At 45.8% G+C, this 15,273-nt stretch overlaps 1 protein-coding gene across 1 annotated transcript in view; it reads left to right on the forward strand.

Moving 5' to 3' along the window:
- PTPRN2 (protein tyrosine phosphatase receptor type N2) overlaps positions 1–15,273 on the forward strand; it is a gene marked incomplete at its 5' end in the record, with an annotated part of 1,499,790 nt that overhangs the window by 1,304,342 nt on the left and 180,175 nt on the right. The window lies entirely within an intron of this gene.

A 15,273-nucleotide genomic window follows, 5' to 3' on the forward strand; every position in this document is an offset into this window, starting at 1 on the left:
AGGGAGTTAGCCAAATCCCCCCCAAAATGATGCTGTAGTTGTAGAATCTTAGACTCTCATTTCCATCTCACATAGATCTGAAAAACCAGTTCCTGTGAACTTCGTAATGTATATCACTGTGAGGCTTGTCTGTCTAACTTGTAACTGTTTGTTTTTTAATGAGGACCTCAGCCTCCAGTAGATAGACCATTTGACTAGAGCCAGAGAACTTGTGTGAATAACTGTGGCTTTGCTGGAGGTTTGAGTTGTAATCACAGCAAGTGGAGAGAGAGAGAGGAGCCTTTATCTTTAAATCTGGGAAAACTAGTTTTCTAGTTCTCTGGACAACCTGCTAGAGTTCGATGCTGTGCAGGAGGGCTGTGAAGGAGGCTGGTTTCAGCCCCTCACAGAATTAGAGAATTGGGGAGGGGTAATAAGAAGCTTGGTGCTGGAGAGGTGAAGATAACACTGAGCCTGACTTGGGGTTCACTGTGGTCTTTTTTAGATGGGGTGCCTAGTGTGTGACCTCACTTCCAGTTCCTTCAGAGGGTTAGCCTGTCACCCAATTACAGATGAGTTTGATTTGAGGCAAAAGAGTGACCAGGAAGGCTGGCAGGAACATGTGGATCATCTCTGTGTGTGTGACAGATTTAGACTGTTTTCATTTGGTGTGCTGGATGGAGACTGGTAACCCTCCCCCTTTCCATTCTTTTGGCCTCTCTCACTTCTCTTTGAAGGACTCTAGGGATTGGGGTAAGAGGTAGGCATAGGGGTGGTCCAAGTTCTTTTCTTTCTGTGATGAGCGAGGTGTACGGTGCCCCGCCTAACCCCAAGCAACCTAGGGAGCCACATTGTGTAGCCCACTCTCCCTCTCCTACTGGCGCAGAGCCAAAAGCAACTGCCCCCTAGAGTGGCCTGGCCAGCTCGGGCAGCAGCCTGTGCCTCAGTCCCTCAATGTTCCTCACAGCCTCTGCCCAACAGGTTCTAATCCCACCTGCAGTGGCTGCAGGCTTCAACCCTGATTCACTCAGCACTGTGCCCTAACCCCACAACCTCAGTTACTGCTCCCGAAGCTGTGGAGACAATGACCCCCACCCCAGCCTTCCCTCTGGAGAACAGGCCTGCTCAGGCCATTCTCCTCTTCCAGCCCACCAGAGATCTAGGTGGTGGGCAGAATCTCCCTCCGTTTCCTCCAGTCCCCAACCATCTGCCGAACAAGGCACTGATCAGAGCCCTTCCAAATTGCTAGGATTTGAAACCTCTGAAGAAAGGTCAGGGTTTCTCTCTCTTCACTCGCAACGCAGCTCCAGAGGCTTCTTGCTGGCTCCTCCTACTCTTCTTTTGGGAAGCAGTGACTTTTAACTCTCTCTTCTACCTGGTGATAGTGACCTCTGAGCACCCAGAAGTAAGTGTAACACACTGGCCACTGTCAGGCCCATTCTCCCCCCCCACCCCCCAAAATCAAAGTCTCCTCTTGCTCTCTGCCCATGACAAGTTTCCCCTCTGCCCTGAAGGCTTACAGAGAGGAAAAACTCTCCTTGACCATCTCAGCCACAGGCTGGGGCCCCCACCCAATCTTGTTGCTATGGTGAGAGCTCTTTACAAATGAAGCCGAAGGAGGGAAACCTGCCTCTCCTTCTTCCCTCCCTCCTTCTCTCTCTCCTTCTCTCTCTCTCTCTCTCTCTCTCTCTCTCTCTCTCTCTCTCTCTCTCTCTCTCTCTCTCTCTCTCTCTCTCTCTCTCTCTTTCTCTCTTCCTCTCTCCTCCCTCTCTTACAGCCTTCCATCTACTCTCCTCATCCCCCTCCATTTTCCTGTCCTTTATCTCACTGCTTCTCCCTCCCCATTTCTCCTCTCCAAGGTCCCTCTGCTTCCCAATGCTAGCTAGCATTTCTGAAGCTGCTGAGTTAGGGCTACATGGCAGGAGTCTCCCCGTCTAGGCACCATGTATGGGGTACATAAGCTAGTTGGTGGTCCTACTTGGAATTGGTGTTCCTCCAGTTTCCAGGCCACCTAAGTGGGGGAGGAAGGAGAGGAGGAACTGGAATGGGAAGAGTCCAGCAACCACTTTAATTATTGACTTTTAAAACCACTGTCCTTTCCAATGTCTTTTCCCCTTTATAGATCATTTTCATAAATAGCTATTTCTAGCCAGTGCTTTCCTTTAAGGAAATCAGGACAATACAATCAGGGGAAGGAATGGGAGAACAAAAACTCTTAGTCTTACCTTATCAAGGCTCTGATGGTGGCCCAAGTTCCTGGGGGGAGAGTAGACTGACAAACACGATCGCTCTTACTTCAGTGCAAGGTGGTTTTAAGATTCCAGGCTCCAACTCCCTTTCCCTAAACCCTTTATCCTGGTAGCCCCAGTTTGAATCTGAAGGATGAGAGAAAGGATAGTAGGTTTGAGATATTGAAAATCCTTTTCGACTTTTAGGGATCCATCTCATTAAGGCAGGTGGACAGGCAAGCCTTAGTGCCAAACAGATTTTCCACTCACAGAATCCACCAGACTCCTTCTCACTTTCCCTCCTTCCTAACTTCCCATAAGCCCTGCATCTGTAAAGTCGGGTCTTCAGCTGCCTGGAGTGACCTCTGGCTGATTCAACACTAAAGCAAAAATTGCTGGATCTACACATATACATCTTAATACCGAAGCATCCAGACTCCCCCCAACCCTCAACAAGACAGCTAAGAACTGTCAGATAAAAGAACATCTTTTCTACAACCACCCTAACAGGTTAGTATGAAGTAACCAGCTGATTGGTATTAAAAGCCACCCCCAAAAATATATTTCAAAAAGATGTGCAAAATGTGGGGACTGGACCTATGGTCTAACTTTAGGCTGAGCTGGAATGAAGATGAGAAGGAGCAGAGATGGGATTGGACTGGAAGAAAGGGGAGGAGGAAATGATAAAAGCCTCAGGAAAGGGAAGGTTTCTAGGGACCCAGTGGGGAATCTGTTTCTGCTAGGAGATGAGTGGCTGTTTCAAAGGTGGTAATGGAGTAGAGGAGTTTCTGGAGAAGGTGTCAAGTGTTCTAAGCCCTGGAGAGAAGACTCTGGAAGTCAGAAAAGGGGGATTGCTGCAGAGGAAAGGGACTGTTAGGGGTTAGTAAAGGGCTTCTCTCCTCTTCTCAGACCTGCCCTGTGCAGCTGTCCTAGCAAACAGGGGAACAATGGGAAGGGGGTGGAAGAGGGGAGTACTGGGATGTTTCAAGAAAAGGGGAAACTAAAGAGGCCTCCCTAAACTTGTCATCTGCTTCTGACAAGATCTCCCTTCCCCCTTCTCCTCACACTCCCCCCCACACACACACTGTGTCTCTCTCTCTTTTCTTTCTTCCCCTTGTTTCTGCAGCTGTGGGCTTTTGAGAGTGCATTATGCAAACAGATGTTGAGTTTTCAGCTCCTGAGTCTATCCCCTGTTTAGGCAGGAGCTAGGAACATACCCAGTGGCTGCTCCAACCTGTGGCTATGATCATGGGTGCAAGGTCCTGCAACCAGGGAAGAAAGAAGGTGAGAGAATAAGGGATACTTGGTGATATCCAGAACTGGGATTCCAAGCTTGATTCCCAATGGTTGTCCTTTTGGAAAGGACATTCAAGGAAAGTGAGATGAGGTTGGATTGGCTTGAAGGTTGGCAACTTTCCCACTGTTTTTTTGCTCAGTATTCCAGGAGCCCCAGCCCTGTCTCCCTCCCCACCCCAACCCAACGCTACCCTCCCAGCCAGCCAATTTCATTCATTTAAGTCTCTCTACTCACAAGCCAAATATTTTAACTGATGTGATAAAGGTTAGTGGCAAAGAGAGTTTTATTTGCTCCCCTTCCCCTTCTCTCCCACCTATTGTAGCTGGAAGAGTTGGCTGGGATGCAGAGTTGGGCAGAAACTCTTGAAGAATTTGTAAAGGAGAGGAATTAGAGGTGGGGAAGAAGATTGCTTGAATTCATTCCTAAGGGCTAGTCAAACATTTTTTTTGACTGTACAAATCTTCTTCCCAAAATGTTCCTAGTAGGTCCACAAGTTTTTAGTAACTGCTCAAGTTTTACTACAACTGAAAAATGGCTTGTGTTGTTTTCCACTTCAAAAGAGGCAATTGTTAATAGTTAAACTCCAGAAACTTGAAAAGTGAAAATAGCTCCCTACGTTTGCCAGGCACAAAACTACTTTGATTTGGAAAGGGGGCTAAAAATTCATGATGTAAAACGCAAAAAGCATTAGTTAATAACTCCTATCTCTCTCTCCTTCCCCTCCCTTTCCTCTCTCGCTTTTTCTGTCTGCATCTCTGTCTGTCTTTCATTCTCTCTGTCTCTATCTGTCTCTCTCTGTCTCTCCCTCTCTCCCTCCCTCGCCCTTTCCCCCTTCTCTCTGTCCTCCATGGTATTCAAGATTCTGGAGTTTTATTTTTAATACTCCACACTCATCTCTTCCTTCACCCCCCCCCATTGTCCTATCTTCAACTTCTATGGTATAGAATGAGACTGGAGTTATGAAAGAAAAGAAGGAGATCAGAACGGAAAGAACGATGAAAGAAAGAAACGGAGCAAACCCCCAAGCTGCAGCTTTTTACGAATGACTGACAAAGTCAATGTCCATTCATAGTCTCACTCCAGAGAAGGTTTATTAACAGCCCAGGCCCCCTTAGCCAATTGCTGTCAGCAACATGTGGGGGGGAGATATCGCTATAGCAACCGGTGGATGGGCCATGTGCCGCAACCGGCAGGGGCTGGGTGGGAGCGTGCACATATAAGCAGGGTATGAGCTTAGGCGCTCCGGAATTTCTCCTACACACGCGGCCCATGGTGATGGACAGCTCCGAGAGGAGAGTCAGAGAGCCCCAGTGCCACTCACTCCCCACCCAAGCCTCGCCCCAGGGGGGATGGGGTCCTCAGGGAGCCACAGTTGTTGCTGTTACTGCTGTTCTCCAGAGCCAGAAGCTCTCCTTTCTGCTTGGTGGCTGCGCCTTTGGGGGAGCTGCAACCCGCCGCCACTGCCGCCACTGCTCCTCGTACCTTTGTCTTGGATGAGAAACGAAGAACTTTGTGACCAGAAGGAGATTTTTTTTCCTTTTTATTTTTTTTAAATCTTTCCTCTCCCCCTGGGAAATGCTACTGAGTGTGTGAGACGGTGATTTTTGTGTGTATGTATGCCCAGTCCCTCTGGACAGAAGCCATTTCTTATGCCCACATCGTCCCTTCCATCGTCAGTGGGCACTGAGCGCCGGAACACCACCAGGTAACCAAATGCCTTCTCATTGGGTTCTACTTTAATGCCCGATTTGGAGGATAGGGATGTGAATTACGGGGTGGGGAAGGAAGAGAAGGGACTGACAGGGAATTTTAGTGGTATGTTGGTGGCAATGGTGATAAAAAGGGGTAGGGGGTGCTAAGCTGGACCAACTTAGCATTTAATCGAGAGGTAGATACGTGAAGAGATAGACAGACCCGACTTCCACAGTGTGACACCTATCAGAACTGGCAGGGGCTGTCTGCGAGGTCCCAAGACAACTCTAAGGGCTGGCCCCTAGACGTATCCCTCTCCAGTCATGCTCACCGGGATTTGGGACAGGAAGTGTGAGAGATGGAAGGTTTGGTAGTGGCTGAGCTGGAAGTGGGGATGGGATTGCTCTGAACAGAAAGTTCTTCCAAGGTGCAGTCAGACGGAGCCAAAGCAGAGTTCTGTTGATCTTCACCCCTAGGTTATTTATCCCCTCTCTTCCTCCCCTCCCCAAACAGTAGCGTGACATTCATTACTTTTCCTCTTTACACTGGCAGCTTCGTTGTAATCGAGACCAGGAATTAGAGGTGTGTGGTGTAGAGGAGGGGAGAAGAATGTAATGGTGTGGAGAGGAAAGTGATTTGGAGTCCTTTAATAAAGGTTAATGTGGGTGCTTGGAAAGGGAGTTGCTGAAGGAAGTAGATCTTTACTTTTCTCTTCTGCATCTCTCATCTGAACATTCCTAGTTAGGACTCTGGATCACTGATTTGAATTTATGGGGCGGTTTAGACAGAGGAGAAAGGGGTGTGTGTGTGTTTGTGTGTGTGTGTGTGTGTGTGTGTGTGTTGTGGTGGGGGGGTGCCCACGCATGGGGGGCTGGAGGCAAAGTGGGAGCACTAATTGCCGGGAGAGAACTCCCCTTATAGGCCTCCCCTGCTCCTTTCGCCACAGACTTTTTGAAACAGAATTCCAGGACCACAGCCTCGGTTCTCCACAGCTAAAGCAAGAACTTCACTTGAAGCTCATATTATCAATGCTGCTCCTAGAACCCTTAAAGAAACTTCATTGGACTCGGGTCTGTTTGCACTGTGGATTTTATTTTTGTTTTTTCGGTAGGAATGCTCATCATTTCAAGAGGAAAGCACTCTTCCTCCCCACCGCCCCCCACCACCTCGATTAATTCCCAGGGGTACGTTTTTTGAGAGGAATGGGAGTATGTAGTGTATGTAATGTAGTGTATTTCTCTGAATCTCAGATCCAACATTTAAGCAGTCTGTTTGGCTTCCGAAGTGGAGAAATCTCCCGCCATTTCCTCCCAGGGGTGTACGGCTGAGCCTGGAGTTGATAACTCCGAGAAGAGATACCTAGCCCTTGGCACACTTGGTACTCTGGTTCACTTGATTAAAATGTCTTGCATCCACGAAACCCTTCCCCACACAGCATCCCCTGCCCCCCAAAACGCATGTGGACACACACACACATACACACACACACTCACTCGGATTGTAAATTATTCACTCCTCTCCCTTTTCAGCCCCTCCCTGATGCCCTAGGTTAGCCTCTTTCTCAGCTTGCCCAGCTTTGCTCTGGGCAGTGACGCCTCGGACGCGGCTGACGTCCTCGGGTGTGCCTTGCCAGAGGCTGCTGAGCTGTTTCTAGATGGAAACGCGATGTCTGGATGCACAGCTCTTTCCCCTAGAATGGCATTGCTGTCGCCACCGCCACCTCTCCAATTCTTTCTTTCCCTTCTCATCTGCTGCTTCTGTTTAAAATGATCGTTTAAAATTCTACTCTGAGGTTGGTGCAGATCACTGTCTTTGCTTTTGGGCACAGACAGCCGGAAGAATCAACCTGGAGAGATAGTCTTTCTCTGAGCTGCCTCTGTCGCCAGCCCCAAGAGCAGAGCGAGAAGAGTTAGTAGCCCAGTTCTTTCCAGGCCTCAGCACTAGAACCAGCATCTGAGAGCGTCTGGGTGCTCCCAGGTTTCTTTTTAAGTTAGCACATGTTTAGGGTATGGGCAGGGGATGAGTCATGAAGATGAAATATGTAAAATAGCTTGAATCAGAAGCTACCCCAAAGCTAATTTTGTTTGTTTGTTCGTTCGTTTTCAATGTTTAAGTGCCATCTATATGTGCTTATCCCCTGGGTTTAGGGTTTTGAGTGGTGATTGAGGCAGAATACCAAAAAACCTTTCCTGTACTCAAGATTGGGAAAAGGAGTAGGCTTGACCCATAGTATTACATTGCTTTTTTTTTTAAGATATTTTTGAAAATATCCACTCCTCTCCTTTGGGGAGAAAAAAAAGAAAATTAACCAAATTCTTACTTCAGTTCCATTCTGTGGCCTTTTGGAAATCAGAAAGTAGGTGAGAGATAGGGTTAAAGAGGTAAGGGTAGGGTAGGGTAGCGACAGGGTAAGGAGAAGCCACTGATCGTTCGGGCCTTGTTGAATGCACTGAATTCTTGGTTTGATCTATTCGTTGTTGGGGATATTAATCCCTCCAGTAGGTCGGAGCGGTCCTAACCAGCTTTGTGGTGTGGAGGAAGGTGGAGGCAGCAGCATTGTGTGGAGACCAGTGAATAGGCCTTGGATCCTCAGGATGACCTTTCTCAGTGATGTGAAAAAGCGGGAGGTCCCAGGAAGCCATCTACCTTTTGTGTTCAGTGATGTGGTCTAATCTTTCCGACCTTTCTATGGAGTCTTATAAATAAAATAAGGGGGAGGGGACCACAAGAAAGCACCATTCCTTTTGAGTTCAACCTCCCCCAGGAAAAGTCTAGAATTGACCCTCCATTTCAACTGACATCTGTCTCAAGTGATACTATAGCAGGAGGCTAACAGCAAGAGAAGGGTAGCGGTTCTTGTCTTCCAACTGAAAAATCTGAATCCCTGACCTTTTATGCTAGAAAAGACCCTGTTATTAGTAGGGATCGAGGTAATAGTATTTACTTTCAATTTTCAATAAGGATAGCATGTTAGTCCAAGGTATATTACAAAATAGGTGTATGAGATATATAAGACCTAAAGAAAAGAATGTCCCTGTTACATACCCAAACATTACATTCCTTTGACTCAAAGACAGAGACATCTATAAAAAAAAGAATTAAGAGGCAGGAGAAGGAAGCAACAGTTTTTAGGGCTGGCCTTGCTTTTGAGTGTAGTAAAAACGCTGGCAGTAAATCTGAGAGATGCCTCTGAGCGCATTTCCCTTTGGTAGAACTATCCATTTCAGCCTGTGCCAACCAGATTGTCCGTTTTCTCTCTAAAATAGCCGAGACAATGTGCTGTTTATCAAATCTTACTACAAACATTTCATGTAAGTGATTTGGTAAACCAAAAACCAAAAACCCTAGGGCCTTAAATCTTCTCTGGTACCTTAAAACTGAAATACATTTCCCCAAAGCTGGTGTTTTGGTAATGTTTAAAGGTGATAACTAAGCAATTTATAATCTTTTATGTTTTTAGTGTCATTGCCTGAAAAATCCCTTTAAAAGGTCCCTTTAAAAATCTTGTCTGAAACTTATTTTCATAAAAGTTTATATTTAAGAATAATCATTTTCTTGTAGAATTCTTTTCTTCTGCCCAAATAGGCCTCTCTCTCCCTCTCTCTCTCTTTTTTTCTACTTGAATGGCAGATTTGCAAGTAGAATTTCATCTGCACCAAGGAACAATGGCTTTCAGGCGCACAAAGGATCGCTCCCACCCCGAATTCAGACCACAATGCCTCTTGCTCTGATAATAGCTTCTGAAAAGATTTTGTAATGCAGAGAATTAATACATGATTATTTCCGCCTGACTTCTCTCGTTTATTAGAATTCTGTGGCAAATTCCAAATTAAAAATAGTTCAGTTAACAGATTTAAAAAATACTTTCCAAAAGGTTCAATACTGAAAATACTCTGAAGTTTAGTCATTTTGATCACTTATTTACTGCCACTTGAAAACTCCTCCATCTTGACCTGCCTCACAGTGCCAGTAAGGAAAAGGGGTTTGCTAAATGTGCAATGAAATCCCCAAGTAATCTGCTGCTGATTTTTTTTTACCCTATGGACAATTTGCACAATAACTCACAAGTAGTATTTTGATTCTGAATAACTTTCACTTTCAAACTTTACATAAAGAGGCTTTATGTAAAGCAAATTATCACAACACTGGTAAAATACCAAAGATCAGGTTTTCAATTATGAAATTATGAAAATGAGAGCAATGACTACAATATTTTAAATCTCATTTTTAAAGAAATTTAGCATTTGCTTCTAAGAGACTGAAAGGTTGCTGATATTGGTTAGAGATATTACATATCTTCCAGATGTAGAGTAACATTACTATAAAGCAACAAGTACAAAGTTATGAACTTGTACGGGTGCTTCAATGTGATATTTGGGCTCATGACCTTTCCTTTCCCTTGTAAAACCTCATAAGACAATATAGCTCTAAACACGGAGTTTAAAAAAATATATATAGTGGATTATGTCATTTAGATCTGGAAGATGGTGTAATGCAAGTTCTGTGGGTCAATATTATTTAAATAGGTTGAATCCTGTGCATCCTGATTTTTTTTAATGAGCAATTTCCTATAGGCTTAGCTAGACTAGTAATATTATTTCACCACAACTTTTGTTGCAATTCATTTTATTCAAAGTTATAGTAGTTGACAAAGTAGATTATTTAATGGAAGAAATAACCAATATGGTTCACGATCTTTTTTTTGTAGGAAATAATTGATTTGATTCATTATAACATGATGTACCATTAAGGCTCAGTACATTTCATTGTACATTTTTTTAATGCACACCTGAATAAACTGAATAATTAGCTAAATTCCCATTGACTTTAAAATTTACATATAAACATATGTGTGCATATGCATGCATGTATATTATATATAATTTATCTGTTGGGGGGGTTTCTCTCATACTATTCTACTTTTGATGGTTTCTAATTTTTTCCTCTCTCTTCTTCCTTACTTATCTCCAGTCTTCCCATACTAATTGTCCCCAGCTCTTCCCTAAATGGAGTAGTATATAGCACAGTTAGAAGTGCTCTGATTTTAAAAGAAACTTGCCTGTAAATGTCAAATTCATAAATATTTAAACATTTTCTTTCAATTTCATGTCAAGACTGACAGAAATTCTCTAATTAGTCCAAGGTTCTCTTTGGGTTGGGAGCCTCTTAAGAGGAAAGAAACTGAAGTTTAAGAGAAGAAAACCAACCAATCCCAGAGCCTTCACTGAGATGCTTGGTTAGGGGTAGAGAGATGACTTCTGATGAAAGTCAAATAAAAGGTAAATTTATTTCTATATAGAAATGGTTTCCTTGAACCAAAATATCTGTAACTTAATTTTAACTATGTCTGTGCCTCAGGACAACAAACTTAAATGCCCCCACCTCTTTACCTTTAAATGTGTTGTTGTTGTTGTAGTAAAGAACTAGTTTTTTCGGAATTCTTAAGCAGTTTATGGATTTCCCCTCACGGATTCCTCAGCTAGACTCGGACCTGCTGTTTATTGGATGAAGTATTTTGTTTCCTACTCTCCGCCCCCTCTAGTTACCACCCACGTGCCTGCCCCTTGCTGTGCTGAGCCAGGTAGGGCCTTTCCAGGTTGCTATGTTCCAGGTGTGTAGGGCATAGGTTTGGGGCGTGCAATTTCATCAGCTCAGGACACACACACACCCATTTGTCGGAGAGGTGGGCCTGCCCCAAATTAGGGACTTGGCCTACTCGGCTTCTCTTCCCAGGCCTTACTATCCTATGAACTTAAAGTGTTTGTGCCTCAGCCAACTCCCTCCCTTCCTCCTCCCACAGCGCCGCCCCCCACCCTCAACCTCCCGCCTTCCCCTTACACACTTAGAATTTAACCCAAACATAGCACTTCTCCTGCCTTTTCCATAGTTTCTCCTCTCTCTCTCTCTCTCTCTCTCTCTCTCTCTCTCTCTCTCTCTCTCTCTCTCTCTCTCTCTCTCTCTCTCTCTCTCTCTCTCTCTCTCTCTCTCCCTCTCTCTCTCTCCCTCCCCCTCCCTTCCTCCCTTCTCACTTCCCTCTCCCCCCCTTGGGTCCTCCAAACAGAGTTGAAGTCATGCTACTGTCCAAAAAAGTATCATTCTCTGTAATGACAAAATTGCCTACACTTGTCTGTTTCTGGGCTGTAGGTCTTCTGCATCGCTGGGCCCTACCCACAGGGAGCACTGGACTGACGTTCTTTCTAGGGCAGAACAGCTGGTCTTTGGAGATAGCAGGGAGCTGGGGGCGATTTAAGAAAATGTAAAGGGTATTATATTCCTTTTCCTCCTTCCTTTCCCCTTTCCCTTTTCTATTCTCTTTCCAAAGCCATAGGAAACTGGTAGGGGTTACGGGAGGCAGAGAAGGTGGGAGGAGGCACACTGAAGGAGAGTCCCAGGAGTTTTTTCAGCACTACTATCCTTGACATTTTTATTTGACCTTTTAAACAAATTCCAAGCTCTCTCTGTGTGCCCAAGCAGCAGCAGGCGGGCCCCAGCGTTCAGTAGAGTTGGAAGCCTGAATCTCCACCTAGAGATGGTGGAATAGAGGAGAAAAGCTGTTTTCTAGTAAGTAAGGGCCAGTTGTTAGCCAATGTAAAGGATCAGAGGCCGAAGGCCAGCTTTTCAGATGAGTGTAACTAGCCTGCATGCCAAGATCCACTCAGAGCGGGTTGTGGTAGTTTTGAAAAGTTACATTTGTGGAGCTCTCTCATAACTCCCATGGCTCCTTCCTTCTCTCCAAAGAAATTCAGGATTGTATTTTGAGTAGTGCAAAGGTGTCAGTGCTTTCAGAGCTAGGAGAGGGGGCAGAAGGGTATGAATATGTTACTTTTTAAGATAAGATGGCAACATCCTGTTCCAATGCGTTTTTTAAAGCATGCACCAGTGAAAATGCAACCCACTTGTACTACGTTTGCCTTTCCCCTTAATTTTATAAAATCACCATTTATTATTTTATTTTTGTTGCTTAAAGGGTTAAAATCGGTTAGATTCATTGTAACATTCCTTTCACATTCATCCTCCACTGCTAAGTCTACATTAGATCCTGCTAAGTAAGACAGCTAAACTTTGGTTTTCCAATGCTTGGAAAAATCTGGGTATATCTGTATAGATGGGTTACCTCGTGCATATGATATAGTAGTATGTGCATATCTTCCCCAAGTGTGAACTTCTTTGCATGATATGACATGCAAATAAACATGACTAGTAAGAAATGTTTATTAGCAAGCAAGTTTGTGATATATGTATACATACATATATATATACACATACATATAGGGACAGATAAATGTACAGTGGCATGAACTTCTAATCCCTTTCCACTTCTGTGCAGGACAAAATCTGCGTGTAATATCTATAGATATTTCTACTTACAACAGCATTGTACGAATGTGCAGATATCCGTGGATGTTTGCTCATAATATCTTCATTACTGCGAGCGTATCGGTAAATCTGTGTGCCTGGAAGCCTTTACATATTCATGTGCAGATATCTCTTGGTTAGTGCATGCATGCATTACAGTGTCTATCTCTATTTGTTGGTGGGCAGCTGGGTATCTTTCCCCACCCATTGGCGTATGTGTTTTCCTTTGTTATGATCCCCTTGTCAGTCTAGTATTGAAGAGATGTATTGGACGAATTAATGCCATGGGAAGATGCAGAATAAGGGAGTTGGTGGGGTTCAGCATCTCCCTTTCATAGTATTGACTTTCCAGGCCGTTGGCTATGGGAAGCCGGCTAGGAAAAGCTTTGAGCAAACAGAGGGCTGGAGGCACAGAGAAGAAGGCGTTAGGATCCCGGTGCCAGTCCAAGGGAGGGCGATGCACAGAATTTAGTGACACAGAGAGCCTAACTGGGGGAGGGAGAGGAAAGGGGCAGAAGAAGAGATGAAAAAAGAGAGGGAAGATGGGTGGGGGAGGGGTGACTCAGGGGAAACCATCATTTTTCAAAATATCCCTCCATTTAGATGTAGATTTTGACCTCTCACCCAAAGCGGGACAGAAAGTCCTTTCACAGAAATGCTAATCTGAGCACCGTAGCTGGGAGAAGACGAGACTTTTAACATCTCCTTTGGTCCCCAGGGCAGCCAAAGGCTGCTGCTTTTCCTTGCCCACCGGACCTAGGCTCGCGCAACTACGGCCAGGATCCCTAGGGAGGGATGGCGGGTATCAGGGCTGGGGGTGTGGAGAAGCCGTTCTTTCTTTCCACTTCACTAGCCACTCTGGAAAGGGGGGGGGACCCATTCCTGGAACCCTACTCCCTATTCTGTATTTACAGCAGACTTTATCCTGCATAGGTGTTAAGAGTGGGACTCAGGCAGGTGCCGGTGGAAAAAGAGGGAGGAGGGTAGCTCTTCAGCTCCTGCATCTTTAAATGTACCGCTGGGCAGACCCGAACAATCAAATGCCGCTAGCTGCAAGAGGAGGAGGAGGAAGACAGAAAGTCCAGGAGGCGGCTGCAGCTGCTGCCACCGCCACTATCGCTGCTGCCGCTACTACTACCCCCGCCGCCGCTGCTTGAGCTGAGGAGCAGAGCTCTCAGGGAAGAGGAGTTTGACTGCTCCCCCTGCCCACGCCCATGCCCACGCCCCCGAGCCTGCCAAAGCCCAGCCCAGCCTGGCTTCAGGCTTTGAAGAGGCTTGGGTGCTAGGCGTATTAAGATACTGGCTTGGCTGATGCTATGGAATCTCCCCTTCCCCACCTTCCCAGTCCCCAGCCCACCCACCCCGCCCTTCTGTGTGTCCAGCATTGTGTGGGGGTGGTTGGACACCTCTTATTTATGTATTTGGTTTGGGCTTTCTCTGTGTAGTTTCAGGAAGGCGGAGGAGGGCTGGACGGAGAGGAATGGGGGAATCGGAGAAGAAGGTGGGGAGAGAGCGAGGCTGCTGCGTTTGGGGTAGTGGGTTGGTCCGCTCTTGGGAGTGACATTTCTGGAAGCGATTGTGGGTCCCGGGGAAGGAAGAGGTTGGGGGCGGGGAGGTGAGAAGGAGGGGACTGGGAGATATGGGAGTGGGTGTCTTGTACAGTAAACACTGGCAGCAACGGAGAAGGAGAGGGCTGCAAGCTTGAAAGCATTGGCTTAATTCTCTCTCTCTCTCTCTCTCTCTCTCTCTCTCTCTCTCTCTCTCTCTCTCTCTCTCTCTCTCTCTCTCTCTCTCTCTCTCTCTCTCTCTCTCCCCTCTCTCCTTCCCTCTCCCTCTCTCCCCCCCTCTCCTTCCCTCTCCCTCTCTCCCCCTCTCCCGCTCTTCCTCTCTCCATCTCTTCCCTTCTCCCGCTCTTCCTCTCTCCATCTCTTCCCTTCTTCTCTTCTCCCACCCTCTTCTTCCCTTTCTCTCTGCACCCCTCTAAACTCCCACTGTCTTTCTTTGCTCCTGCACCCCCACCCTTCTCCTTCGAGCTCTCTCGCTCTCCTCAATCCACCACCCGTGGTTTACGAGCCTAACAATCCTCCTTCGAACAGCGCATCCAGGCAAGAAAATCTGGGAGTCTTTTCTCATTGAACCCGCGTTTCCATTAACTCAGACCCAGTACTGGCTAATCCGCTGTACTGAAGGCAAAAGGAGGCTAATTAATGACCAGCTTTTCCAGTCAAGACCAGCGATAATTGCTTTGGTGGCCTTTATGATTACAAGATAAAAATGGACCCGGCCTGACATAAGAGGCACTGTGTACACTGCAAGACAGGAGGAAATTAAGAGTTGGCTAGCTGAATACGGAGCAGAAAATTACTAATAGAAGAGAGATAATGAATAGGCCGGCTAGGCATTCATGGGGAAAAATCCATTTTGTTACCACGCGAAATTAGGTGGTGGAAAGGAGTTTGTTAATTGTTCTCATCTTGTAGCAACCAAGACTGAGGCAGGGGCGTGCTTTTCAATTCATTTCCCTGGTAATTGTGAAAGGGGAATGCTGGCCAAATGAGTCTTGCTGCAATTTGCGTGCCTGGTCTTTTCATTTTCATGTTGCGTTTTTAATTGTTGCTAATATACCTTATAATGAAGCTAATGAGGGGAGATTATGGTACAACTTTTAGCACATGGAGACAAGTGAAATGCACTAGAAGGATTCTCTCATATTTCTGCTTT

This window comes from Phascolarctos cinereus, unplaced genomic scaffold (genome assembly GCF_003287225.1).
Source record: "Phascolarctos cinereus isolate Bilbo 61053 unplaced genomic scaffold, phaCin_HiC Scaffold_1;HRSCAF=81, whole genome shotgun sequence".
NCBI lineage: Eukaryota > Metazoa > Chordata > Mammalia > Diprotodontia > Phascolarctidae > Phascolarctos > Phascolarctos cinereus.